The sequence below is a fragment of the Carcharhinus amblyrhynchos genome, chromosome 10, assembly GCF_965287045.1.
Source record: "Carcharhinus amblyrhynchos chromosome 10, sCarAmb.v2.hapA, whole genome shotgun sequence".
NCBI lineage: Eukaryota > Metazoa > Chordata > Chondrichthyes > Carcharhiniformes > Carcharhinidae > Carcharhinus > Carcharhinus amblyrhynchos.
In genome coordinates this window covers 3,231,763-3,258,566 of record NC_137333.1, presented here as the reverse complement: position 1 = coordinate 3,258,566, position 26,804 = coordinate 3,231,763, and the positions used below count along the sequence as shown (strand labels likewise).

General features: G+C 47.2%; 1 protein-coding gene across 1 annotated transcript in view; it reads left to right on the top strand.

Moving 5' to 3' along the window:
• The first annotated feature begins 382 nt into the window (after nt 1-382).
• The window catches only part of LOC145349519 (FERM, ARHGEF and pleckstrin domain-containing protein 1-like), a 254,858-nt gene continuing 228,436 nt past the window's right edge, over nt 383-26,804 (top strand). Inside the window, exon 1 of the mRNA XM_080198067.1 lies at nt 383-437. The gene's annotated coding sequence lies outside the window, so the exon portion shown is untranslated. The remainder of the gene's footprint in view (nt 438-26,804) is intronic.

Here is a 26,804-nt window from a genome sequence, read left to right as displayed (position 1 = left end):
TTTGAGTGTTGGGTTAGGGTTGGGCGGCGCTTCTGCTGTTCCAGGTTTGGTGGGGATGGCGCTGTTTATCAGTAGCTCGCACTCTCACAATCTGGGAATGTAAGGCTCACATTCTCTCAGCAGTTCGGGATATTATTATGGCGACCCGGAGCCTGCCTTCCTGCACACTCTGAAAACACCTGGAGTCTCTCCTCCTTTTTCTCCCCCTCCTCCTCTCTCTCTCTGTCTCTGTCTCTCCCACACCCACTCTCCTTGCTGTCTCTGGGGTAACCCCCTAATACACATTCTCCCCCCCCACCTTCTCTTTCTACCCTAATCAGCCAGCAGTCTCTCCCAATTCCCTTTTTTTTTGGAGGGGAGAAAAAAGAAGAAGAAGGAAAAAAGAGAAGGCACACACACAGAGAGAAACCCGTGGACAGTATCGCAGTGTCTGAGAGGTGAGAATGGGACTCGGTTCCAGCAGAGAGAGCCCGAATTTGTACCAACACTCCCGGCTGGAAGGGACTTTTGTTTTATGGGGTGGAGGTGGAGGGGGAGGGGGGGTTTGTCTGGGGGTTTATAGAGTTTGGGGGGGTTGTTTGTGGCTGGGAGATTACCTGGGGCTGGGGGGGGGGATGGTGACTCAATGTTGCATGTTCCTCTGTCTCCCTCTCGCACCCAACAAACCTCGTAACTATTCTTTTTGTTTGGACCCTGCCTGCCTCTCTCTCTCTATCTTTTGTGTTTTCCCACATTGGGCAAAAAAATTGGGAGGAGGGATTGTTTGATGTATCTGCGTTTAAAAAAAATATTTATATACATGTACGTGTAATTGTGAGACCCCAGGAATTGAACACGAAAGTTTCCCTGTGTTTTTTTTTATATTAAAGAAATGTGAATGTAAAGAATCTCCTCCCCCACTTGGTTTTTGTAGTTAAACATTTCCTCCTTTTAGGCATCAGATTTCAGTGGGAAATGGGGACTGGAGTGTCTGAAGGTTTGCAGGCTATATCTCAGGTTCTGTTGGTCATTCCTCTGATACCTTGATCAGTGAGAAATAGACAAAAAAAAGGATCGCCCTGTGTGTGTTCTTTTAAAAAATATATAAACACTGCTGTGTATAATTGTTGCAAAGAGGTAGGACTCGCCTTGAACTGAGCTTGAACTGACTCTGGTAGAAGCCGGGTTAGATTTCCCAGGCAGGATTAAAGTGTGTGTGTGTGGAGGGGGTGGGTGAAGGTAGAGGCCGGCAAAGTCCTGAGCTGGCTCTGGGAGGTTAATTAATTATGAGGATCAGTCTATCTAGCCAGACAGCAACAATGGCATTGGTGTAGCGCCGTTCACAACCACTGGAAGTCCCCAAGTGCTTTGCAGCCAGCTACTTTTCAGAGGTGCCCTCACGTGGCAGCCAGTTTGTGCACAGCAAGCTCCCACCAATAGCAATGTGATGATAGCGTTGTAGAGGTTTGCAGCATGGGAAACAGGCCCTTCGGCCCAACTTGTCCATGCTGCCCTTTTTGTTAAACCCCTAAGTTAATTCCAATTGCCCACATTTGGCCCACATCCTTCTATACCTATCTTATGTATGTAACTGTCTGAATGCTTTTAAAAAGACAAAATTGTACCCACCTCTACTACTACCTCTGGCAGCTTATTCCAGACACTCACCACCCTCTGTGTGAAAAAATTGCCCCTCTGGACCCTTTTGTATCTCTCCCCTCTCACCTTAAACCTATGCCGTCTAGTTTTAGACTCCCCTAACTTTTGGAATAGGTATTAACTATCTAGCTGCCCCTCGTTATTTTGTAGACCTCTATAAGATCACCCTTACAAGCCTTTCTACATTCCAGAGGGAAAAAAGTCCCAGTCTATCCAGCCTATCCTTATAACTCAAACCATCAAGTCCTGGTAGCATCCTAGTAAATCTCTTCTGCACTCTCTAGTTTAATAATATCCTCCCTATAATAGGATGACCAGAACTGTACACAGTATTCCAAGTGTGGCCTTAACCAATGTACAACTTCAACAAGACGTCCCAACTCTGATGACCCTGAGCGGATGTGGCCTTGGTCCAGGGATCAATATTAGCCCCCAGGGAGCTGGGGAGAGAACGTCCCCACTGCTGCTCTTCAAAGTGGTGACTGTGAAGCCTTTTAGAGCAGGCAGGCCGGCCATAGAATCAATTCAGCTCTGGCCAGGGGTCACCCAGACTCAGTGGCTCTATTCTCTCTCCACAGGTACTGTCCAGACCCGCTGAGATTTTCCAGCATTTTCTGTTTTTGTTTCACGTTCCAGGATCTGCAGTATTTTGCCTTCATTGTAGAATCCTTACAGTGCAGAAGGAGGCCGTTCGGCCCATCGAGTCTGTACCGACAACAATCCCACCCAGGCCTTATCTCTGCAACCCCATGTATTTAGCCTGCTAATCCCCCCTGACACTGAGGGACAATTTAGCATGGCCAGTTGACTAACCTGTGTATTTTTGGACTGTAGGAGGAAACCGGAGCAACTGGAGGGAACCCACGCAGACACGGTGGCACAGTGATTAGCACTGCTGCCTCACAGCGTCACTGACCCGGGTTCAATTCCGATCTCGGGTCACTGTCTGTGTGGAGTTTGCACATTCCCTATCTGTGTGGGTTTCCTCCAGGTGCTCCGGTTTCTTCCAAAGGTGTGCAGGTTGGTTGATTGACCATGTTAATTGCCTCTTACTGTCAGGGGGATTAGGACTGTAAATATATGGGGTTATGGGGATAGGGCCTGGATGGGATTGTTGTTGGTGCAGACTTGATGGGCCAAATGGCCTCCTTCGGCACTGTGGGGATTCTATGATTCTGTGACTGGGGGAGAATGTACAAACTCTGCACAGACAGTGAGCTGGGGCCGGAATCGAACCTAGGTCCCCGGCGCTGTGAGACAGCAGTGTTAACTGCTGTATCATCCTAACATCGTATCCAAAAGTGTAGTGTCTCTGACAGTGCAGCCCTTCCTCCGTTAGTGCAGCATCAGCCTCAATTTTTCTGCCCGAGTCTCGGGAGTGGGATTTGAATCCTCAACCTCCTGTTTTAGACGGGAATGTGGCCCACAGCTGCCCAACTCCTGTCTTTGGACAGACGATGGCTTCCACCTGGGAACTGCCCCTGTGTAATGTTTGCAATTAGGGTCGCCTGTTCTTGCATGTTACACCCCAGTGTGGGAAGGAAGCCCATAAAAAAAACTCAGGTGCCGATTGTTAAACATATTTAATGTTTCTACCCCCAGCTCCCACTGGTACAATGATTATTTGTTCATTGGGTCTCTTGGAGTTCTGATAGACTTTATATGCGAGTAATGTGCCTAATCCTCAATACTTAAGTACATATGTTAGCTCACTACAACTTTTAAAATCATGATTTGGAATCCTGCGTTGCTGTATTTGGACATTTTATGAAGATAATTAAGTTTTATTACATGAGTGAAACTGGGACTGAGCAAAGTAAGATTTTCCCAGAGTTCGGGAAGTGTTTTGGAAAAACTGCGGAGGGGAAAAAAAACTACAGGCACTTTGAAGTTTTGCAGAATATTTTAAACCCAAGTGGCTGTTTGGAAGCTCCAGTATCAGTTCCAGACTTGAAGCTTACCAATTTGTTCTAAATGTTCACAGTACCTCCAACACTTCCTTCCTCGTTTGCATTTAATTGTTTTTACCTTGACAAGAGATCATGTTTAAACACAAATGTGTAACATAAATTCATCCACAAATGCTGCCCCACGTCCCCTGTTCACTGTTGCCCCTGTGGCTCCTGGCTCAGCCATGCCTCAGTTTTTACAATTCTCCCATCCTTGTTTTCAAATACTCCTCCCAAGGCCTCACTCCTCCCTATCTCTGTAACCCTCTGCCAGCCCTACAATCCATCACTGTCTCTAAGCTCCTCCAGTTCTCTTTTTCACTAGATTGCTTCCAGGGATGAAGGGTTTGCTTTACAAAGAGAGATTGATCAGTTTAGGCTGATACTCTGGAGTTTAGAAGAACGAGAGGAGATCGAATTGAGGATCAGACGGATTGGCAAAATAGACATGGAGATGATGTTTCCTCTTGGACATTCTGGGACAAGGGGTTTTAGGATAAGGGGTAGCAGATTTAAAATGGAAATAAGGAGAAATTACTTCTCTCAAAGGTTCTTGAATCTGTGGAATTCACTACCCAGAGTATCGAGGATACTGAAAATTGAGTAAATGTATTTAAAGTTTATTTATTTAAAAGTTTCTCATTGTCACAAGTAAACTTACATTAACACTGCAATTAAGGTACTGTGAAAAGGAGGACATAGATTTTTAATTAGTAATCCAGATTCTAAATTCGTAATCGTAGAATCTCTACCGTGCAAAAGGAGGCCATTTGGCCCATCGAGTCTGCAATGACCCACCGACAAAGTATCCCACCCAGGCCCTTTCCTGTAACCTCACATATTTACCCTACTAATCATCCTAACTTACACATTTTGGGGCACTAAGGGACAATTTAGCACAGCAAATCCACCTAACCTGCGCAGGGACTGTGGGAGGAATCCAGAGCACCCAGAGGAAACCCACGCAGACACGGGGAGAATGTGCAGGCTCCACACAGACAGTGACCCGAGGCCAAAATTGAACCCGGATGCCTGAAGTAGTGAGACAGCAGTGCTAACCGCTGTGCTACTGTGCCACCCTTAAAGACATGACTTAGAGTCATAGAATCCCTACAGTGCAGAAGAGGCCATTCTGTCCATCCAGTCTGCATCAACTCCCTTACCCAGACCCTGTCCCCTGCCCTATCCCCCTAACCCTGCACATTTCCCATGGGTTTAAGGGTTGTGGAGAACGGACAGGAAAGTGGAGATGAGGCTGAGACAAGATCAGGCATGATTGTATTAAATGTGGGTGTTATGGTAGCACAAATGGATCAGCACTGCTGCCTCACAGCACCAGAGATCCGGGTTCGGTTCTGGTCTCAGGTGACTGTCTATGTGGAGTTTGCATATTCTCTCCACGTCTGCATGGGTTTCCTCCCACAATTTGAAAGACACGCTGGTTAGGGTGCATTGACGATGCTAAATTCTCCCTCAGTGTACCCAAACAGGTGCCGGAATGTGGGGATTTTCACAGTAACTTCATTGCAGTGTTAATGCGCTTGTGACAATAATAAGTAAACTTAAACTTAACTTAAATGGTGGAGCAGTCTCAAGGATTGAATTGTCCACCCCGACTTGCAGTTTTTATGTTATGTTCCCGCGCATTCCCAGTTTTAATCACTCCACCATTGCCTTTAGCTGTTTGGAGCCGAGGTTCTGGAACTCCCTCCCTAAATCTATCCACCTTTCTCTCCCTCTTTAAAAACCAATATCTTTTGTCACTTGTACAAATACCATCCTGTAGATTGGTGTCAAATGTTGTCTGTAAGACTATGCTCCAGTGAAGTGCTTTGGGACAGTTTATTATGTTAAAGGCGCTATATGAATGCCAGTTGCTTGTACTTAATAATAGAAGATGTTGAAGAAACAAACGCCAATAACCCCCAACCTCACCCGTGGCTGGAACTCTCCAGTCCCGCTGCAATGAACAGAGTTTTGGCTGAGTGCCAAATTCTCCATTCTCACTGGCAGCAGGGTATGTACGAATGAAATTGGAGAATCCCACCTATAGTCAGTCTCCTCAGTCCTGTTTTGAAATCATAGAATCCTCACAATGCAGAAGGAGGCCATTTGGCCCATCAAACCTGCACCAACTCTGACAGAGCATCTTACTCAGGCCCACCTCCCTGTCCTATCCCCGTAACCCCCTATATTTACCTGGCTAATCCCCCTAACCCGCACGTCTTGGGACACAAAGGGGCAGTTTAGCATGGCCAATCCGCCTAACCTGCGCATCTTTGGAATGTGGGAGGAAACCGGAGCACCTGGAGAAAACCCATGCAGACATGGGGAGAACATGCAGACTCGCACAGACAGTGTCCCAAGCCAGGAACCTTAGTCCCTGGTGCTGTGAGGCAGCAGCACTAACCACTGTGCTTAGTTCTAAGCTAAATCTGTGCCCTGTCTGCACTGATGGACCTGTGATATATTTGTATTTTTCTATTGGATTTGTTTGTTCTTAATGACTTGTGTTCTTAGGCTCAGTTGTAATTTCGTTCTGTAATCATTTCTAAAGAAGAATAGCGTTGAGATTTTGAGCTTATCCGTGGTGCACACCAACCTCACTTGTTTAATAAAGCTCAACTGGCAAAATAATGTAAACATATTACATTAAGAAAGGGTTCTAAATCAACCTTGTAATATTAAAATTTGACGTAACACATGTACTTAAGAATGAGGCACGTTATTTACATATAAATGGCACTTTGGAACTGCAGTTGAGATCAGGTTAGAAGAAATACTTGCCTTTCAAAGCCTCGGGTTGTTCCAAAGTGCTTCACAGCCAATTAGGTGAAGTGTAGTCACTGTTGTAAGGTTGGAAACACAGCAGCCAATTTGAACAGAGCAAAATCCCGGAAAGAGCAACGTGATAATGACCAGATAAACTGTTGATTGGGGGATAAATCTTTGCCAGGACACCGAGGTTAAATCCCCAACTCTTCTTTGAAATAGGTCCCGGCATCCTTTTATATCCGGGGGGGGGGAGGATAGATGGGATTTGACGTCTCACTGTAAAGACAGTACCTCTCACAGTGCTGCATTCCCTCGGTACTGCGATGGACTGTCAGCCTCGGTTTTTGTGCTCAAGTCTCTGGAAAATGAACTCACAACATCCTGACTCAAAGGAAAGAACAAAATGTATAGAATCCTATAGTGCAAAAGGAGGCCATTCGGCCCATTGAGTCTGCACTGACCGCAGTCCCACCCAGGCCCTATCCCCATAACCCCATTTATCCACCCTGCTAGTCCCCCTGACACTAAGGGGCGAATAAGCACGGCCAATCAACCTAACACACACAGCTTTGGACTGTGGGAGGAAACCGGAGCACCCAGAGGAAACCCACACAGACATGGGGAGAATATGCAAACTCCACACAGTGACCCAGGGCTGGAATTGAACCCAGATCCTTGGTACTGTGAGGCAGCAGTGCTAACCACTGTGCCACCCGATAATTTTTAATCAGTGGAGGAAATAGCATTCTTCACGATGCTAGGAGCGTGCAAAAACATAGGACACTTAGGAGGAGGCAATGGCTACTGGTATTATCGCTGGACTATAAACTCAGCTAATGTTCTGGGAACCCGGGTTTGAATCCTGCCACGGCAGGTGGTGGAATTTGAATTCAATAAAAAAAATCGGGATGAAGAATCTACTGATGACAATGAAACCATTGTCGATTGCCGGAAAAACCCCCCCGATTCACTAATATCCTTTAGGGAAGGAGATCTGCCGTCCTTACCTAGTCTGGTCTACATATATCGTAGAAACCCTGCAGTGCAGAAAGAGGCCATTTGGCCCATCGAGTCTGCACCGACCACAACCCAGGCCCCACCCCCATATCCCTACACATTTACTCGCTAATCCCACTAACCTACGCATCTCAGGACACTAAGGGGCAATTTTAGCACGGCCAATCAACCTAACCCGCACATCTTTGGACTGTGGGAGGAAACCGGAGCACCCGGAGGAAACCCACGCAGATACGAGGAGAATGTGCAAACCCCACGCAGACGGTGACCCAAGCTGGGAATCGAACCTGGGTCCCTGGTTGCTGTGAGGCAGCGGTGCCAACCACTGTGCCACCGTGGCACCCCTGTGACTCCAGAGCCACAGCAATGTGGTTGACTCTCAACTGCCCCCTGAAATGGGCCAAGCGGGGCAGGTAGGGATGGGCAATAAATGCTGGCCTGCCAGCAACGCCCATGTCCCATGAATGAATTTAAAAAAAAAGCCCAAACAGCCCGTGCCATGTGATTGTGAGGCTGTGTACACCGGATACATTCCAGTTCCCAGCTTCTCCTAGAGTCTGGGATAAATGAGAAAATAACAGATTAATTGTGGGGTGTGGAGGGACCTGGAAAATTCCGCCACGCCCCATTTAGAGGATCAGAGCTAGTCCAGCACGATCATATTCAGTTACGTTACAAACAGAACTTTAATGGGCTGTGAACCTCTCTGGCTGGGTCAGCATTTATTGCCCATCCCTGTTTCCCTTCAGAAGGTGGCGGTGAGCTGCCTTCTTGAGCCGTTGCAGTCCGCGTGTGGTGTGGGTACACCCGCAGTGCTGTTAGGGAGGGAGGTCCTGGATTTTGACCCAGTGACAATGAAGGTGTTTTCAGTCCCTGGTCAATAGCTAGTCCTTCCAATTTTATTGTTATTCGCCTTTTCTGCCAAGGTTTACTGCAACTGAACAGCTTGCTGGGCTATTACAGAGGGCAGTTTCAGACACAAACACGTTGATGTGAGTCTGGAGTCACGTGTAGGCCAGACCAGGTAAGGATGGCAGATTTCCTCCCACAGTTACCAAAACCGTTGGCTTTTTTAAAGTCAACCTCATAGTGTGTTGAGTATATTAATGATACTAGCGGTTTATTCCAGATTTATTGAACTTAAATCTTTGTCCTTGTCAAGGTGAGACCAAAAGAGAAAATGCTGGAAAATCTCAGCAGGTCTGGCAGCATCTATAGGGAGAGAAAAGAGCTGATGACACCATGCCATCTGAGTAAACCTTACCCAGATAAAATAATTGGCGCACATTAACACACTCCCATTTTATAATCCTTGATCACTCCCAGATCTACATTTCTCTGAAATCTGGTGAGCCAGCGTTGATGTGGGTGGCTGTTAATATTTTGCAGCAGCTTTGATGTGTAATTCTTGATTATGGTGTCACGTACAAATATGTCTTCAGGTATTGCGCAGGGAATCGTAACATCTTATTTTAAATGTCCCAGCACTATTTTCTTACCAAGCTGACTGTGCTGCACTAACGATGGTACATTTCTGGATTTATTATTAAAGGTTCATAATCGTAAAGTTGCTGACGTTTCCCGCAAGGGCAATAAGCTCCTAATTAGCTAAATCTAGCCAGTTTGCTCCAAGCATTAATCACTTTGAGCAGCAATAAAGGAGATCTGCCAATTGCAGTGGAGAATGGCCCATTCAGAAAGTGATAACTGCGCAAGAAATCTTACAAAGGAGTCTCGGGGATCTTGTTAACTGCAATACTATCAAAACCTTGATTTCACATTACAGCCGTATCTTTAACGGAAATATCTCTCCACTGGAAAATTCACGGTTGAGTAACTTGCTTCACAGTGAGAAGGTGTGAGCGCAGGGACACGCACTGCAGTTATACACTGCACTGGTGGGGGCCACGCCTGGAGTATTGTCTGCAGTTTTTGGTCTCTTTATCCGAGGAAGGATGCTCTAACGGGAGTGCAGCGAGGGTTTACCTGACTGATTCCTGGGATGGCAGGATGTGAGGAGAGACTGGGCTAGGATTGCACTTGCGGGAGTTCAGAAGAATGAGGGGGGAATCACGTAGAAAGCTATAAAATTCCAACAGGACTAGATGCAAGAAGGGTGTTCCCAATGGTGACAAAGACCAGAACAAGGAGTCACGTGTCTGAGGATATTTAAGACTGAGATGAAAAGAAATTTCATAGATTCGTAGAATCATAGAATCCCTACAGTACAGAAGGAGGCCATTCAGCCCATTGCGTCTGCACCGACAGCAATCCCACCCAGGCCCTATCCCCATAACCCCACGCATTTACTCTGCTGATCCCCCTGACACTAAGGTCAATTAAGCACAGCCGATCAATCTAACCCACACATCTTTGGAGTGTGGGAGGAAACCGGAGGAAACCCACGCAGACACGGGGCGAATGTCTGTGTGAGTTTGCACAGTCACCTGAGGCTGGAATTGAACCAGCGACCCTGGCACTGAGAGGCAGCAGTGGTAACCACTGTGCCATGGTGCCGTTCTTCCTCCACGATTAAATTTCTTCACCCAGAGAGTGGTAGGGCTGTGGAATTTGCGACCACAGAAAGAAATTGAGGCCAAAACACTGTGTGTTTTCGTGAAGGAGTTAGATATAGCTGTTGGAGCGAAGGGATCACAAGATATGGGGTCAAATTGGGCATAGATTACGGAGTTGGATGATCAGCCATGATCATAATGAATGCTGGAGCAGGATTTGAGGGCCGAATGGCCTCCCCGCTCCTATTTTCTGTGTTTCATTCATCAAACAGGTTCATGGTAGCTTATGGTATCAAATTGTTTGAACGAGTTGGTGTCTGGTTTGAGTTCTGTTTGTGATCTATTTGTTTTGCTCTGTGGTTTAGAACAGAGGAGTGAGGGGTGGGGGAGGGGGTGGTGCAGTGAAGGATTTGAAAACATGGATGTGAATGATAAAATCAGATTGTTGCTGGACTGACGATGGGCTGCCGGTGTTCAGTGAACTCTGAGAATCGGAGTCTTTGAGGGGGAAAAGGGGGAAGGCAGAGGAAGATAGTTGGAAGAATTGACAGTTGTGATGCGATCGTTCCAAGTTTACCCAGGATCAGCCACTCTCGTTCAAATAGTTCAATACCGTAAGCTGCCATGAAGCTATTTGATGAATGAGAGACGGAAAGTAGAAACAGGAGGTGGCCATTCAGCCCTTCGAGTCTGTTCTAACACTCGTTACGGTCATGGCTGATTACCCAACCCTGTCACGGTGCCTCTCCAGGATGTCAGTCTGCACGCATTCTGCTACATTCCAACCATGGATAGTCTCAGCCCGTGGTTCAGAGAGAGCCATTCAACGCTTGCAGCACAGAATGAGGCCATTTGGCCCATCGTTTCTGCGCCGACCAAGAAATGAGCCACCCAGCCTAAGACCGCTTTCCAGAATTTGGTCCGAGGCTTTGGAGGTTGCGGCAAATCCAGCCACCTTTTGAAATGAGCGGAGGGTTTTTGCCTCTGTCGCCCTTTCAGGCGATAAGTTCCAAATCTCCCCTCCGCACCTCGGGGGGTGGGTGGGAATACATTTTCCTCACACCCTCCTTGAATCTCTTCATCATCACTTTAAATCTGTTTCCCTTTTACTAATTCCCGGGACGTGGGTGTCACTGGCTGGCCGACATTTATTGCCCATGCCTCGTTGCAGACAAATCCCGAGGGCATTTGAGAGTCATCCACCTTGCCGTTGGTCTGGAGTCGCATGTAGACCAGATCAGACGTCCTCGCTGTTCCTTGGCAGAGTGAACCAGATCGATGATGCTTTCATGGCCATCAGTAGATTCTTAATTCCAGAATTTTTTTCTTTTTAGTGAATTCAAATTCCTCCACCTGCCGTGGCGGGATTCGAATCCGGGACCCCAGGACATTGGTTTCTGGATTTCCTTTAGCCTCTGACCTCTCGGCTACGGCCAATGGGCCCTTCCCATCCACCCTCCCCAGGCCCCTCACAGGGCTGCCATCCAACAATATTTGACACTGAGCCACATCCCTAGAGAGGTGGAGATTGCATCTCTATTTTGTGCACTTATTCGAGTTAAGACCCTGTGCTTCAGTCACACTGGGTTACGTACTCCTGTTGTGTTACTCAGTCCCATACTGGATCAAATACACCTGGTGTGCATTAGTCACACTGCAACACCAAACCTGCATTACAAAGACACCAGCAAGTGACATTTGATTTGATTTATTATTGTCACGTGTATTAGTGTACTGTGAAAAGGATTTTTCTTGCATGCTATATGGACAGAACATACTGATCATAGAGAAGGAAAGAGTGCAGAATGACGGTCATAGCTAGGGTGTAGAGAAAAATCAACTTAGTGCAAGGCAGGTCCATTCAAAAGTCTGATGGCAGCAGGGAAGAAGCTGTTCTTGCGTCGGTTGGTACGCAATCTCAGATTTTTGTTTCTTTTTTCTGATGGAAGAAGGTGGAAGAGGGAATGTTAGGGGTGTGTAGGGTTCTTAATTATGCTGGCCGCTTTCTCGAGGCAGTGGGAAATGTAGACAGTGTCAATGGATGGGAGGCTGGTTTGAGTGATGGACTGGGCTTTGTTCATAACCCTTTGTAGTTTCCTGCGGTCTTGGGCAGAGCAGGAGCCCATACCAAGCTGTGATACAACCAGAAAGGATGCTTTCTATGGTGCATCTGTAAAAGTTGGTGAGAGTTGTAGCTGACATGTCAAATTTTCTTTGTCTCCTGAGAAAGTAGAGGCGTTGGTGGACTTTCTTAACCATAGTGTGGGCCTGGGGAGATCAGGACAGGTTGTTTGTGAGCTAGACACTAAAAACTTGACGCTTTCAACCATTTCTACTTCACCCCCATTGATGTAGACAGGGGCGTGTTCTCCATGGTGTTGTGAGAGAGTGTGTCGAAAAGCTATTTTCCAAAGTGTGAGATAAGAACATAAGAAGCAGGAGTAGGCCATCTAGCCCTTCGAGCCTGCCCCGCCATTCAATAAGATCATGGCTGATCTGTCGTGGCTCAGTTCCACATTCCTGCCCTCTCCCCATAACCCTTAATCCCCTCGCTTATCAAAAACCTATCAACCCATATCATCACTGGAAACATTAAGATCTTTTGAGGGGGGCAAGTCTGTTGTTGAAATCAAATCTTTATTTTCCTTTGCATTTTCTCGTGGCCACAGGAAAGAATTTATACAAAACCATAATCTCCAAGAGAGAAATCCCTAACTTTTCATTGTTTTATTGAAGAGAGAGGTGATGGCCGAGTGGTATTATTGCTAGATTATTAATCCAGAAATGTTCTGGGGATCTGGGTTCGAATCCTGCCATGGCAAATGATGAAATTTGAATTCATTACAAATTTCTGGAATTAAGAATCTACTGGTGACCGTGAAACCATTGTCGATTGTCGGAAAATCCCATCTGGTTCACTAATGTGCTTTTGGGAAGGAAATCTGCCTTCCTGACCTGGTCTGGACTACACGTGACTCCAGAGCCACAGCAACGTGGTTGACTGTCCATGGGCAATGAGAGATGGGCAATAAATGTTGGGCAGCCACCAACGCCCATGTCCCATGAATGAATAAAAAAAATGTCCAGGTGATAAAGCAGGTGGTTATTTTCCAAACCATCTTACGCAAGGAGCGGAAATAGGTCAATTTAGTTCAATTTTAATTCGTTATCTCTCTGGCCCTGCAGCCAGATTGTAATGTTGTGAAAATCCTAGACCTCGAATGGCACCATCTCGAGCTTTCCATATTTGTTCACTTTCATTGCGCTCAAAGCTACATCTGATTGAGGTGACTGGTACAAGACGGCCACATTGAAGGAGTTGGCAAAAGAACAAAGAGGTAGATGACGAAACATTTTCTTTATTCAGCGAGTTGTTCTGATTTGGAAGGCACTGCCTGAAAGGGCGGTGGAAGCCGATTCTGCAGGAATTTTCAAGCAGGGGAAGAATAAATACTTGAAGGGACTTTTTGAAATATCCATCCAAGGGATGGATGGCAAGTCCATCATTTATTGTTCTTGAGAAGGTTGGTGGTGAGCCGCCACCTTGACGTCCTGCAGTTCATGTAGGTACACCCATAGTGCTGTTAGAATCATAGAATCCTACAGTGCAGAAGGAGGCCCCATTGAGTCTGCACTGACCACAATCCCACCCTGGCCCTATCCCCTTAACTCCACGCATCTACCCTAGTTAGTCCCCCTGACACTAAGGGGCAATGGCCATCGCACCTAACCAGCACATCTTTTGGACTGTGGGAGGAAACCGGAGCACTGCAGCAGGCGACGGTGCAGAGGGACCTCGGGGTCCTTGTGCATGAGTCGCAAAAACCCAGCTTGCAGGTGCAGCAGGTGGTCAGGAAGGCAAATGGGATGCTGGCCTTCATAGCGAGGGGGATTGAATATAAAAGTAGGGAGGTCTTGCTGCAGCTGTATAGGGCATTGGTGAGGCCGCAGCTGGAGTACTGTGTGCAGTTTTGGGCGCCGCACCTGCGCAAGGATATTTTGGCCCTGGAGGGAGTGCAGAGGAGGTTTACTAGGCTGATACCGGAGTTGAGGGGATTGAGCTATGAGGAGAGGCTGAATAAACTAGGCTTGTACTCGTTAGAGTTTAGAAGAATGAGGGGAGATCTCATTGAGACGTATAAGATGGTGAATGGGATGGATAGGATAGAGGTGGAGAGACTCTTCCCGCTCAAAAAAGACAGTAGGACTAGGGGGCACAGCCTCAAGATAAAGGGGAGGCGGTTTAGAACGGAGTTGAGGAGGAACTTCTTCACTCAAAGGGTGGTGAATCTCTGGAATTCTCTGCCCGTTGAAGTGGTGGAGGCTGCCTCGCTAAATATTTTTAAGAAGCGGGTTGATGGGTTCTTGATGAGAGAGGGGATTGAGGGTTATGGGGAGAGGGCGGGAAAGTGGAACTGAGCCACAACAGATCAGCCATGATCTTATTGAATGGCGGGGCAGGCTCGAGGGGCTAGATGGCCTACTCCTGCTCCTATTTCTTATGTTCTTATGTTCTTATGTTCACCCCGGAGGAAATCCACGCAGACAGTGGCCCGAGCCGGGAATTGAACCCGGGTCATGAGCGCTGTGAGGCAGCAGCGCTAACCACTGTGCTACCGTCCTGCCCATTAGGGAGGGAGTTCCAGGGTTTCGACCCAGAGATAGTGAAGGAACGGTGAGATATTTTACAAGTCAGCGTGTTTTGTGGCCTGGAGGTGAGTTTGCAGGTGGTCTTGGCCTCCTCTTTTTAGAGGGTTTGGAAGGTGCTGTCAGAAGTGAGTTGCTGCAGTCCATCATTTAGATGGAGCATTGCTGTCTCAGTGCTGCAGAATTGTAAGCAGGTCTGCGTATCTGCAGCATTATCACTGAAAATGTGTGAAGCTGTGTCAGAATGATTTGTATAATGACCCAATCATATATTAGTGACATGATTAAATTACATTCATACATAATAATCTTGTAAGCCTTGGTTAAACGTACACTCAGTCTCTTGTATCATAATGAATCTGAATAGCAAACTGGATCCAGTCCAAGCCAGCCAGGCAGTAACTAGAGGACTAAATATATCACTGAAAATTGGTTGGTAATAGTTAAATTAACTTCATCTACCCTAGAAATCACAGCGTACAGATCAAGGGTAAATTCTGCCAAGCTCGCGCCGCTGGGTTTGATGGTGGGCGTGAGGGGAGGATATGGTAAGAGGTCCAGGAATCAGTTTAACACTGGCCTGAATTTCCTGCTGGATTTCTGTCTGCCAGTGCTCACCGTGGCAACCCAGAAACCCTACCGGAGGCTGGCATCAAACTAATTTGCACCCTGCTAATGGGATGCAGGTAAAGGCCCAGCCGAAACCTCCCACCCACACCGGATTCTCCAGGATGCTGGCGGGAAACGCACTCGGAACAATGTGGTGTGCAGATGTCGGGATTCGCGTGAACAATGGCTGGGAATGCTTCTGGAATTCAGGATGGAGGCCGCCCGCAGTCCTGGACCCTGGAATACCACGGCAGTGGGACGGAGGGGGGAGCATCGATAGGTGGACCTTCCAGATTTGGCGTCCTGGAAGCGGTCCATCTTCCAGCCTCGGAACGTTCCTGCAAATCCATCTTCTTTCTCGAGAAGGCCGTCTTCCAGTCTCAGGGTCGCTCCTGGAGATCTATCTTCATTTTCAGAAGGTCCACCTTCTTTCCTCCACAGTGGGTCAATGATGAATCCTACAGTACAGAAGAAGGTCATTTGGCCCACCGAGTCTGCACTGATGGCAATCCCACCCTGGCCCAATTCCCGTAACCCCACGTATTTACTCTAGCTAATCCTCCAGACACTAAGGGGCAATTTAGCACGGCCAGTGCACCTAACCCACACACACATCTTTGGACTCTGGGAGGAAACCGGAGCACCCAGAGGAAACCCACACAGAGACGGAGAGAAGGTACAGATTCCACACAGACAGTAACCCAAGCCAGGGATAGAACCCTGGTCCCTGGCGCCGTGAGGCAGCAGTGCCAACCACTGTGCAGCCCACAGCAAAGGCAGTTTGATCTTTAACCAATGTTGTGTATATTTACAGCCAGGCCCTTCTTGGGGAAAACAATCTGGAATATTTATTTGCTTAATTTGATCCTCGTTCATCTCTGTCTAACATAGAGGGAAGTTGTGTTGTCCCCAATGCTAGGTGGATGTTGTAACTAATTCCAGATAAGGAATTGATACTGGGATTGTTCAGTAATATTACTGTGTACTGGAAGAGACAGTATGTTCACTTCCCCAATCTGGAGAAAGGGGTTTTAATTAAAACTGTCTGAATGCCTCATACAACTGCAATTGATTTCATTCTTGGATTGACCTAGCACATTAATGCTTCACTGATGTTGGCTACGGTTAGTATCAATTCTTGTCCACAATTCCAAGTGAGTTCCTGGTCATCATCGAATCCCTACAGTGCAGAAGGAGGTCATTTAGCCTGAGTCTGCACCAAACTCTCCAACAGAGCATCTCACCCCACATTCTACCCTCGTAACCCCACACATTTACTCTGCTAATCCTCCTAACCTACTTATCTTCGGACACTAAGGGTCAATTTATCATGGCCAATCCACCTATTCTAAAAAATCTTTAGAGTGTGGGAGGAAACGGGAGCGTCCGGAGGAAACCCGCGCAGACACGGGGGGAACATGCAAACGTCACACAGACAGTGACCCAGGCCAGGAATCAAACCCAGGGTCCCTGATGCTGTGAGGCTGCAGTGCCAATTACTGTGCCACTGTGCTGCCCTTTAGGAAGTGAGTTGAGGGTTTTGGGAAAATGTGAAATTGTTGATATTTGACGTTACGTTGATAGACGGGTGTAAAAGGTTCATGATTCCTTTTCCTGCACTCCTCCTGTTCTGCGATACTGCCCCAGGGATATCTAGGGATGACCCCTCGTGCATCACCCATGCAGCATCTCTTCAGATGTGAGGCCTGATGTGCCGCGTAGTCTCTGAGAGAGTGGGTGATAATCACAAATCGACAGGAATTGTCTCCCGATTTGACTCTGTCTACACTTCCTGCTGCCTCAGAAAAGCAGCCAGCATAATCACGGACTCCACACATCCCGGACATTCTCTCTTCCACCTTCTTCCAACGGGGAAACAAATACAAAAGTCTGAGGTCACGTACCGACCGACTTGAGAACAACTTCCTCCCTGCTGCCGTCAGACTTTTGAATGGACCTACCTCGCACTAAGTTGATCTTTCTCTACACCCTAGCTATGACTGTAACACTACATTCTGCACTCGCTCCTCTCCTTCTCTATGAATGGTATGCTTTGTATAGCGCGCAAGAAACGATACTTTTCACTGTACACTAGTACATGTGACAATAATAAATCAAATCAAATCATGGCCAGAGGGGATAATCGGAAGCTTTTCCCCAGCGTGGCAGAATCAGTAGGGGGCACATGTTTAAGGTGTGAGGGGAAAGGTTGAAAGGAGATGTACGAGGCAAGTTTCTTACAGGCTGGTGGATGCCTGGAATTCACTGCCGGAGGAGGCAGTGGAAGCAGATACGATAGTGACATTTAAGGGGAATCCTGACAAATACATGATTAGGATGGGAATGGAGGGATATGGTCCCGGAAGAGTAGGGGGTTTTTAGTTCATTCAGGCAGCATGGACGGTGCAGGCTTGGAGGGCCAAAGGGCCTGTTCCTGTGCTGTAATTTTCTTTGTCCTTTTGTTCAAATTTCTTCTACCACATCCTTCTCCCACCCATCTCCCCACCCTGTGGGAACCTGTCTACCTTCCAGTGATATTGAAAGGAGAGGGTAGCGATCAGGGCAAGTGAACTTGTGGTCACCCTGAGTGAACCTGGCTCGCTTGGTACAGAACAGGATTGAATTGGGGGATTTCCTAACTGTATCGTGTCTCATCACGAGATGGTGCATTTCTCACTGAGCAACACTGGGGCTGTTGCTTGTTCCTTCACAATCACAAACTATGCTTCCGATGAACTAATGAAAAGAGGGTCTTATTTCAGTGTAAAATACCAGAATGTTTGTTAGCTGATCGTAAACACGTTACAAGCCTGAGTTCCTATTACCAGAAAGATTGAGAAGTTTCATTTGAAATACAGAAGTCCCCGTATATTTTGGTTCTAGGTGGAGGTGCCGGTGTTGGACTGGGGTAAACACAGTAAGTTAAGTCTCACAACACCAGGTTAAAGTCCAACAGGTTTAATTGATAGTAAACGCCACGAGCTTTCAGAACGCTGTTCCTTCGTCAGGTGAATGGAAAGTGGAACTATCAAATAACCTTGTTGGACTTTAACCTGGTGTTGTGAGACTTCTTACTGTGTTTTGGTTCTGAACAGAGATTCTTGCTGACGTGGGGAGACTGTGCTTTAATACAGATCAGAGATGCCTTCGGAACAACAGGAGGTAAACTGCCCTATCACGCACGTCATTGGAATGTGGGAGGAAACCCACGCAGACACGGGGAGAATGTGCAAACTCCACACGGACAGTGACCCAAGCTGGGAATCGAACCCAGTGCTAACCCACCGTGCTACCGTTCCGCCCGTCAATTGTGATTGGACAGTCTGCTTTTGTAATGATGGGCGAAGTGATAAATATTGGCTTGAACGCTGGAGAGAATTCCCTGGCTTTTCTTTGGAATGGTGTCCTGGGACCTTTCTCAGTGTTAAATGTGCTATTTAAATGCAAGTTGTTGTTATCAATCAGCGTCTAATCTGCTGATGCATTCACCTAAAAGATGCTGATTTCACATTTAAACCAGCGCGACATCTCACAGCAGCATTTATTTTAATTGGTGTTTGATTTTTCTCTCCCTGTGCGCGCTGTTCTCGTGTCGGCTGCAATAGTCAGTCTCCTCCAAAGGACGCAGGCTATACTGCTTTATAATTGATGCTCGAAGGTCATAGAGGTTGCGAGGACGCTGTTCCCGGTCTGCTTCACTCTGACGCTGGCTGCGAGGACGCTGTTCCCGGACTGACATTTCCGAAAGCTTGCGGGATTACTATCAGATAAACTGGTTGGACTTAAACCTGGTGTTGGGAGGCTTCTTACTGCCTTCATCGCAGTGACAGAACAATAGTTACCATATGTTGGTTGAAGGATCCCTTTTCAAATGGGCTAATGGTCACAAACCCCCATCCAAATTATAACATCTGATGGAGATGGCATCTGTGCATTTATTGCTGAAGGAGTAGAATATAAAAGTAATCAAGTGTTGCTGCAACTGTACAAGGTATTAACGAGGCCGCACCAGGAGTATCGTGCACAGTTTTGGTTCCCTTACTTGAGGAGGGATGTAGTTGCTTTAGAGGAGGGTCACGTGATAGACTTCTCAGCCCTGGAATCAATCTTACGGAGAGAGGTTGGGCAGTTTAGATCGATACTCGCCGGAGTTTAAAAGAACGAGAGGAGCCCTAATGAGGGTGCACAAGATGATGAAGGGGAATTTTCAAAGTAAACGTGGAGAGGATGTTCCCTCTTTTCGGACGTTGTAGACGAGAGGTCAAACTTTTAGGATAAGGGGCGGCAGGTTTGAAATGGAGATGAGGAGAAATAATTTCTCTCAAAGGGCGGTGAATCTGTGGAATCCCCGGAATGTGGTGGATGCCGGGGCATTGGGTGAATTTGAGGAGGAGATGGACAGGTTTTTAAATTAGCAATGAGTTTGAAAGGTTGTGGTGAGGGGGCAGGAAAGCAGAGTGAGGCTGAGATGAGAGCGGCCATGAATGGCGGAGCAGGCTCGAGGGGCTGAATGGCCTGCTCCTACTCTGAGTTCTGATGTTCTTCAGACATCATTTTAAACTCACAGCGACTAACTCTGGATAAGTCCAAAGATGCTGAGCAACTTCTGTGTTTTGGACCAGATATTTCTGACCATTTCTATTGTTGAAACTAATCATGGCTGCAGGAGACAGTTTATAAAAAAAACAAAAATCTCCAGGAGATAAATCCCTAACTTTTCATTGTTTGTTTGAAGAAACAACAGGCGATGATTGGGTGAAGTCACGAGGGCGATGATGGTTTAAGAGGTCCAAGTTAATGCTCTCTGATTTGATTTTTTGATTTGATTTATTATTGTCACATGTATTAGTGAAAAGTATTGTTTCTTGCGCACTATACAGACAAAGCATACCGTTCACGGAGAAGGAAAGGAGAGAGTGTAGAATGTAGTGTTACAGTCATAGCTAATGTGTAGAGAAAGATCAGCTTAATGCGAGGTAGGTCCATTCAAAAGTCAGTTGGTATATAACCCCAGATTTTTGTATCTTTTTCCCGACGGGAGAAGGTGGAAGAGAGAATGTCCGGGTTCCATGGGGTCCTTGATTATGCTGCCCGCTTTTCCGAGGCAGCGGGAAGTGTAGACAGAGTCAATGGATGGGAGGCTGGTTTGTTTGATGGACTGGACTTCATTCATGACCCTTTGTAGTTTCTTGCAGTCTTGGTGAGTAAATCTGGAATTGAAAACCAGTCTCCGAAATGGTGACTGTTGTAAAGTCCTTTTGGGAAGGAAATCTGCCACCTCAGCCTGGTCTGGATGTGACTGCAGACCCGCAGCCAACGTGGTCGACTCTTAACTGTTTCCTGGAATGGTTTAGCGAGCCACTCGGTTTGAGGGCAGTTAGGGATGGGTAACAAATGCTGGCTTTGCCAGCGACACCCATATCCCATAAGAGAATGAAAAAAACAAATAATCTTAGATTTGATTCATTATTGTCACAGGTATTAACATACAGTGAAAAGTATTGTTTCTTGCAAGTTACACAGACAAAGCACACCGTTCATAGAGAAGGAAGCGCAGCAGTAATTTGAGACATTCTCAGGCGAGTCCGGTGCCAGTGGGCAGTGGAGAGGTGTTGGAGAAGTGATCAGTCTAGGCTCGCGATTATAAGCATTAACTCCTAGATGTCCAGAGGTGCTGCTAATGATTGACACAATCCTTGGCCAGTCACCATCGAGAATGTCTCCAGCCGTTACTCAATCGCTTCTTTATCTAAATCCCCTGGAAAGCCTCTGCAATCCCCCAGTGGTCCACTGGCTTTGACCCTCACTGTCACGCAGCACCTAGATTATTTATTGGAAAGTGTTACTGAACTGACCTTGGTTCATCATCCTCTCCTACATCTACACTTAATCACCACCCCCCTGCAGTGTCAGGATGGAGGCTGATTTGAAGAGAGAGAGAGAGAAAGATGAGCGTTACAACTTCTGAACTTGCATCCAATTAACTAATTGAACGATTGAGGCCAATCTGCTGATAGCACAGGAGGTGGCCCTTCACCCTATCGTGCCAATGCTAGCTCTTGGGAAGAGTTATCCAATTAGTTTCACTCCCGCTGTCCTTTCTCTCCAATAGCCCTGCAAATGTTTCCTCGTTGAATATTTATCAGATTGCCTCTTGAAAGTTATTATTGAATTTATCTTCTTGCCCTTTTCAGGAAGCACATCATAACTCGCTGTGTAAAACAAGAAATGGTCCTCACCTCCCCTCTGGATTTTAAATGGCGACCTCACAGCGCCAGGGACCCAGGTTTGATCCCTGACTTGGGTCACCGTCCTGTGTGGAGTCTGCATGTTCTCCCCATGTCTGTGTGGGTTTCCTCTGGGTGCTCTGGTTTCCGTCCACAGTCCAAAAGACGTTCTGGTTGGGTGTGTTGGCCCATGCTAAATTCTCTCTGTGTACCCGAACATACGTTGGAGCATGGCAACTAGGCGATTTTTCACAGTAACTTCATTGCAGTGTTAATGTCAGCCTACTTGTGACCAATATTTAAACTTAATCGCAGCTTATTAACAGTACTGAAGTCCTTCACCCCTGATACCATTCATGTAAAGTGCACTCTCCAAGATCTTGACAACTGGCATCTGGAATTGAGGGCACAGCACCACTGAGAGCTGGTTCCTCTGACAGTATGGCAGCCCCCTCGCTGGGAGTGTCAGCCTGGGATTTTGTGCTCCCAAGTCTCCAGAGTGGGATTTATAAACTGCGGCATTCTCTGACCCAGAGGTGTGAGTGCAACGTTCTGAACTCTTTGCCATAATCAGCAAATCCATTAACTCTGTCTAAATTTCCCGCTGCCTTGGCAAAGCAGCCAGCATAACTAAAGACCCCTCGCACCCCGGACATTCCCTCTTCCACCTTCTTCCGTCGGGGAAAAGATACAAAAGTCTGAGGTCATGTACCAACCGACTCAGGAACAGCTTCTTCCCTGCTGCTGTCAGGCTGTTGAATGGACCTACTATATATTAAGTTGATCTTTCTCTACACCTGAGCTATGTCTGTAACACTACATTCTGCACTCTGTCATTTCCTTCTCTATGAATGGTATGCTTTGTCTGTATAGTGTGCAAGAAACAATATTTTTCACTTTGTTAATACGTGTGACAATGATAAATTAAATCCAATCAAAATCAAATGAGTTTGATTATATGTGCAATAGATCGAACGTCTGGGTTATGTACCTGGGAGTACGTGATGGGGAGGCGTTGGCTCAGGGGTATTGTCATTGGACTAGTAATTCATAGACCTAGCGCAATGCTTTGGAGACCTGGGTTCGAATCCCACCACTGCAGGGGGTGAAATTTGAATTCAGTAAAAAAAAATCTGAAAAGTCTAATGAGGACCATGAAACCATCGTCAGTTGTCGTTTTTAAAAATAGTCATCTGGTTCACAAACTTAGGGAAGGAAATCTGCCATCCTTACCTGGTCTGGCCTACGTGTGACACCAGAGCCACAGCAATGTGGTCGACTCTCAACTGCCCTCTGAAATGGGAGACAGTTAGGGATGGGCAATAAATTCTGGCCCAGCCAGCGATGCCCACGTCCCATAAACAAAGCAAAACAAATTCAGGTGATCACATTGAGGGCAAAGAGTCCGTGGGCCACCCAGCGAGAGGTGAACACACTTTACCAACTCACAAAGGGCCCATGGCATTGTACTCAATTTTGGGAAGGCTGTTTATTCAGAAAGCTGTCACTTTGTAAACTGGAGTGGTGAAGGTGGGGCTGTGATAGAGGTTAAGAAAGATATTGAATTACTCGTCTCTCTCATTCTGCAACTGTTAGAAGATGTTTATCTTACCCTCCTGTTTCAGATCTCCAATTTCTTAAAAGCCTAAGCTTCAATAACAGTGGAGATCAGCACAAACAAGGCAATAGGCGCGTAAAGTAAAAGTAAAGTTTATTTATTAGTCACAAGTAAGGCTTACATTAACACTGCAGTGAAGTTGTTGTGAAAATCCCCTAATTGCCACACTCTGGCAATTAGGCACCTAAACCAGCACGTCTTTCAGACTGTGGGAGGAAACCTGAGCACCCGGAGAAAACCCACGCAGACACGGGGAAAATGTGCAAACTCCACACAGTGTGACACAAGCCGGGAATCGAACCCAGGTCCCTGGCGCTGTGAGGCAGCAGTGCTAACCCCTGTGCCGGGTGATGGGAATAAATAATTTGCTCCACGCTGAGAAAGCACAAATGATGCAAATCCCGAAAGATGGGTTTGATTGCGGGACAGGAGGGGGATGTCGTCAGTGTTGACATTCCAGAACTCCCGATTGTAACACGCCGACAGATTAGTGAAGAAAACGGATGAGTGAACTGAGACCAAACACGGAGCGTGACTTGGACAGGATTGTGTTTGGGAAGGACTGTTGTTTTAGTGTTTGAGAGAGGCGGGTGACGCTTGTCGATATCAGCAGGGTGAAGACTGGAAATCTACGTGGGAGGTTTGCAGCTTCAGACCCGTGCGGTTCCAGCCTTTTCTCTCAATCAGTGATGGGACACAGAGCGCGTGTAGAATGTTCCTCCGTTCCTTACAGGTGGATCGGTTTTATGCCGTGTGCGCAGTGGAGGCGTATAGTTGCGGTTTCTCAAAACCACCGTATGTTGCAGTGTATATGTGGAGCTGTGAAGACCACCCCGTTTTCCTCAGCCCCAGAAATCACACATTTGCATATACTCGCTGTATAAGTCAGCCGTGACTTGCTATACTCACGCTGGTAGGCAGCCTCCGTTTTTCTTCCCACCGATACACGTGTTACCTTAGAACTGTGAGAAATCTCACAACGCCACCTTTATTTGGAATCACCAAGGGCTGCTCCTTCATCAGGAGCTGAGGAAGGGACAGCGCTCTGAGAGCTCGCGATTCCAAATAAACCTGTTGGACTTTGACCTGGTGCGGTGAGGTTCCTTACTGCGCCCACCCCAGTCCAACACCGGCATCTCCACATCGCCTTAGAACTGGGTGCAAGGGGCCAAGCAGGCAGCGTGGGCCGTGCTGCATGAGAGTTTGCCCACTCTTTGCATCGATTACGATGACGTTTCAAAATGGCGTCAAACCCCACCCGTAGAACACGCAACAGTACAGCACAGGGACAGGCCCGTCGGCCCATGATGTTGTATTGAACATGAGGCCACGTTAAACGAGTCCCTCCTGCCTACCCTTTGTCCTTATCCCCTTATTCCTTGCATATTCATATGAACATAAGAACATAAGAAATAGGAGCAGGAGTAGGCCATCTAGCCCTTCGAGCCTGCCCCGCCATTCAATAAGATCATGGCTGATCTGTTGTGGCTCAGTTCCACTTTCCCGCCCTCTCCCCATAACCCTTAATCCCCTCTCTTATCAAGAACCCATCAACCCGCTTCTTAAAAATATTTAGCGAGGCAGCCTCCACCACTTCAACGGGCAGAGAATTCCAGAGATTCACCACCCTTTGAGTGAAGAAGTTCCTCCTCAACTCCGTTCTAAACCGCCCCCCCTTTATCTTGAGGCTGTGCCCCCTAGTCCTACTGTCTTTTTTGAGCGGGAAGAGTCTCTCCACCTCTATCCTATCCATCCCATTCATCATCTTATACGTCTCAATGAGATCTCCCCTCATTCTTCTAAACTCTAACGAGTGCAAGCCTAGTTTATTCAGCCTCTCCTCATAGCTCAATCCCCTCAACTCCGGTATCAGCCTAGTAAACCTCCTCTGCACTCCCTCCAGGGCCAAAATATCCTTGCGCAGGTGCGGCGCCCAAAACTGCACACAGTACTCCAGCTGCGGCCTCACCAATGCCCTATACAGCTGCAGCAAGACCTCCCTACTTTTATATTCAATCCCCCTCGCTATGAAGGCCAGCATCCCATTCGCCTTCCTGACCACCTGCTGCACTTGCAAGCTGGGTTTTTGCGACTCATGCACAAGGACCCCGAGGTCCCTCTGCACCGTCGCCTGCTGCAGTTTTTCGCCACGTAAGTAATAGTCCTTCCTACCATTCTTCCTACCAAAGTGGACCACCTCACACTTGCCAACATTAAATTCCATTTGCCATTTCCTGGCCCATTTGCCCAGCCTATCTAGATCCTTCTGCAGACTCTCCACACCCTCCGCACAATTTGCCTTTCCCCCAATCTTGGTGTCATCAGCAAATTTCGACACCCTGCACTCGGTTCCCTCCTCCAGATCATCTATATAAATGGTAAATAGCTGAGGCCCCAGCACCGACCCCTGGGGCACCCCACTAATCACCAACCGCCAATCCGAATAGCACCCATTGACCCCCACTCTCTGCCTCCTATTTGACAACCAATCCTCTATCCACGCTAACACCCTACCCCCAACTCCATGTCCCCTGACCTTCTGCAATAACCTCTTGTGAGGTACCTTGTCAAACGCCTTCTGAAAATCTTATCTTATAAGGGGCTTATCTAAAAGCCCCTTAAACACCCCTATCTTGGAATCATGGAATTCTAGAGTGCAGAAGGAGGCCATTTGGCCCATCGAGCCTGCACCGACTACAATCCCATCCCCCATAACCCCATGTATCTACCTTAGCTAGCCCCCCCCGACATCAAGGGGCAATTTAACACGGCCAATCCCCTACCCTGCGCATCTTCGGATTGTAGGGGGAAACCAGAGCACCCGGAGGAAATCCACGCAGACACGGGGAGAATGTGTAGATTCCGCACAGATGGCGACCCAAGCCGGGGATCGAACCCGGGTCCCTGGCGCTGTGAGGCAGCAGTGCTAACCACTGTGCTACCATGCTATTGTATCTGCCTGTATCACCACCACCCCTGGCAGTGTGTTCCAGACACTTACTGCTCTCTGTGTTTAAAAAAAACTTGCCTTTCACATTTCCTTTGAACTTCCCCCCCTCTCACCTCAAGTGCGTGCCCCCTAGTATTAAACACTTTAACTCTCTGCAGGAAAAGATTCTGATGCTCAACCCTATCTACCCATGCCAGGATTTCACTTTTATGCTCTGCTATAAATGAACCCCTCTTTTTGGAGGGATTCTCTCAGGTTGCAGAGGGCCAACTGGTGTTGCCAACTCTCCAGGATTGGCCTGGAGACTCTAGGAATTGAAGCTCAAATCTCCAGGACACACCCTGGAGAAAAATCACTGGGATATTACAAAAAATTGTTTTTTTTTTGCGGGGATTAATAACTGTCAGCCGGTACAAAGATTGAATGCTCAGTTACTTTGCATCACACTACTAGCTAACCAATTCTTATAGCAGAAACTACTCTCCAAAAAAATGCTTTATTGGGTGCAAAGAATTTTGGAACATCTCAGGTGGTGCTATATAAATGCAAGTTCTTTCTTTTTTTCTAATTAACTCGGGACATCGCTGGCTGGGCCAGCATTTATTTCCCATCCTTAATTGCCCTGAGGGCAGTTGAGAGTCAACCACATCGCTGTGGCTCTGGAGTCACATGTAGGCCAGACCGGGGTAAGGACGGCAGATTTCCTTCCCTAAATGACATTAATGAACCAGATAGGTTTTTCCGACAATCAACAATAGTTTCATGTTCATCAGTAGATTCTTAATTCCAGATGTTTTTTATTGAATTCAAATTTTACCGTCTGCTGTGGCGGGATTCAAACCGGGTCCCCCAGAACAT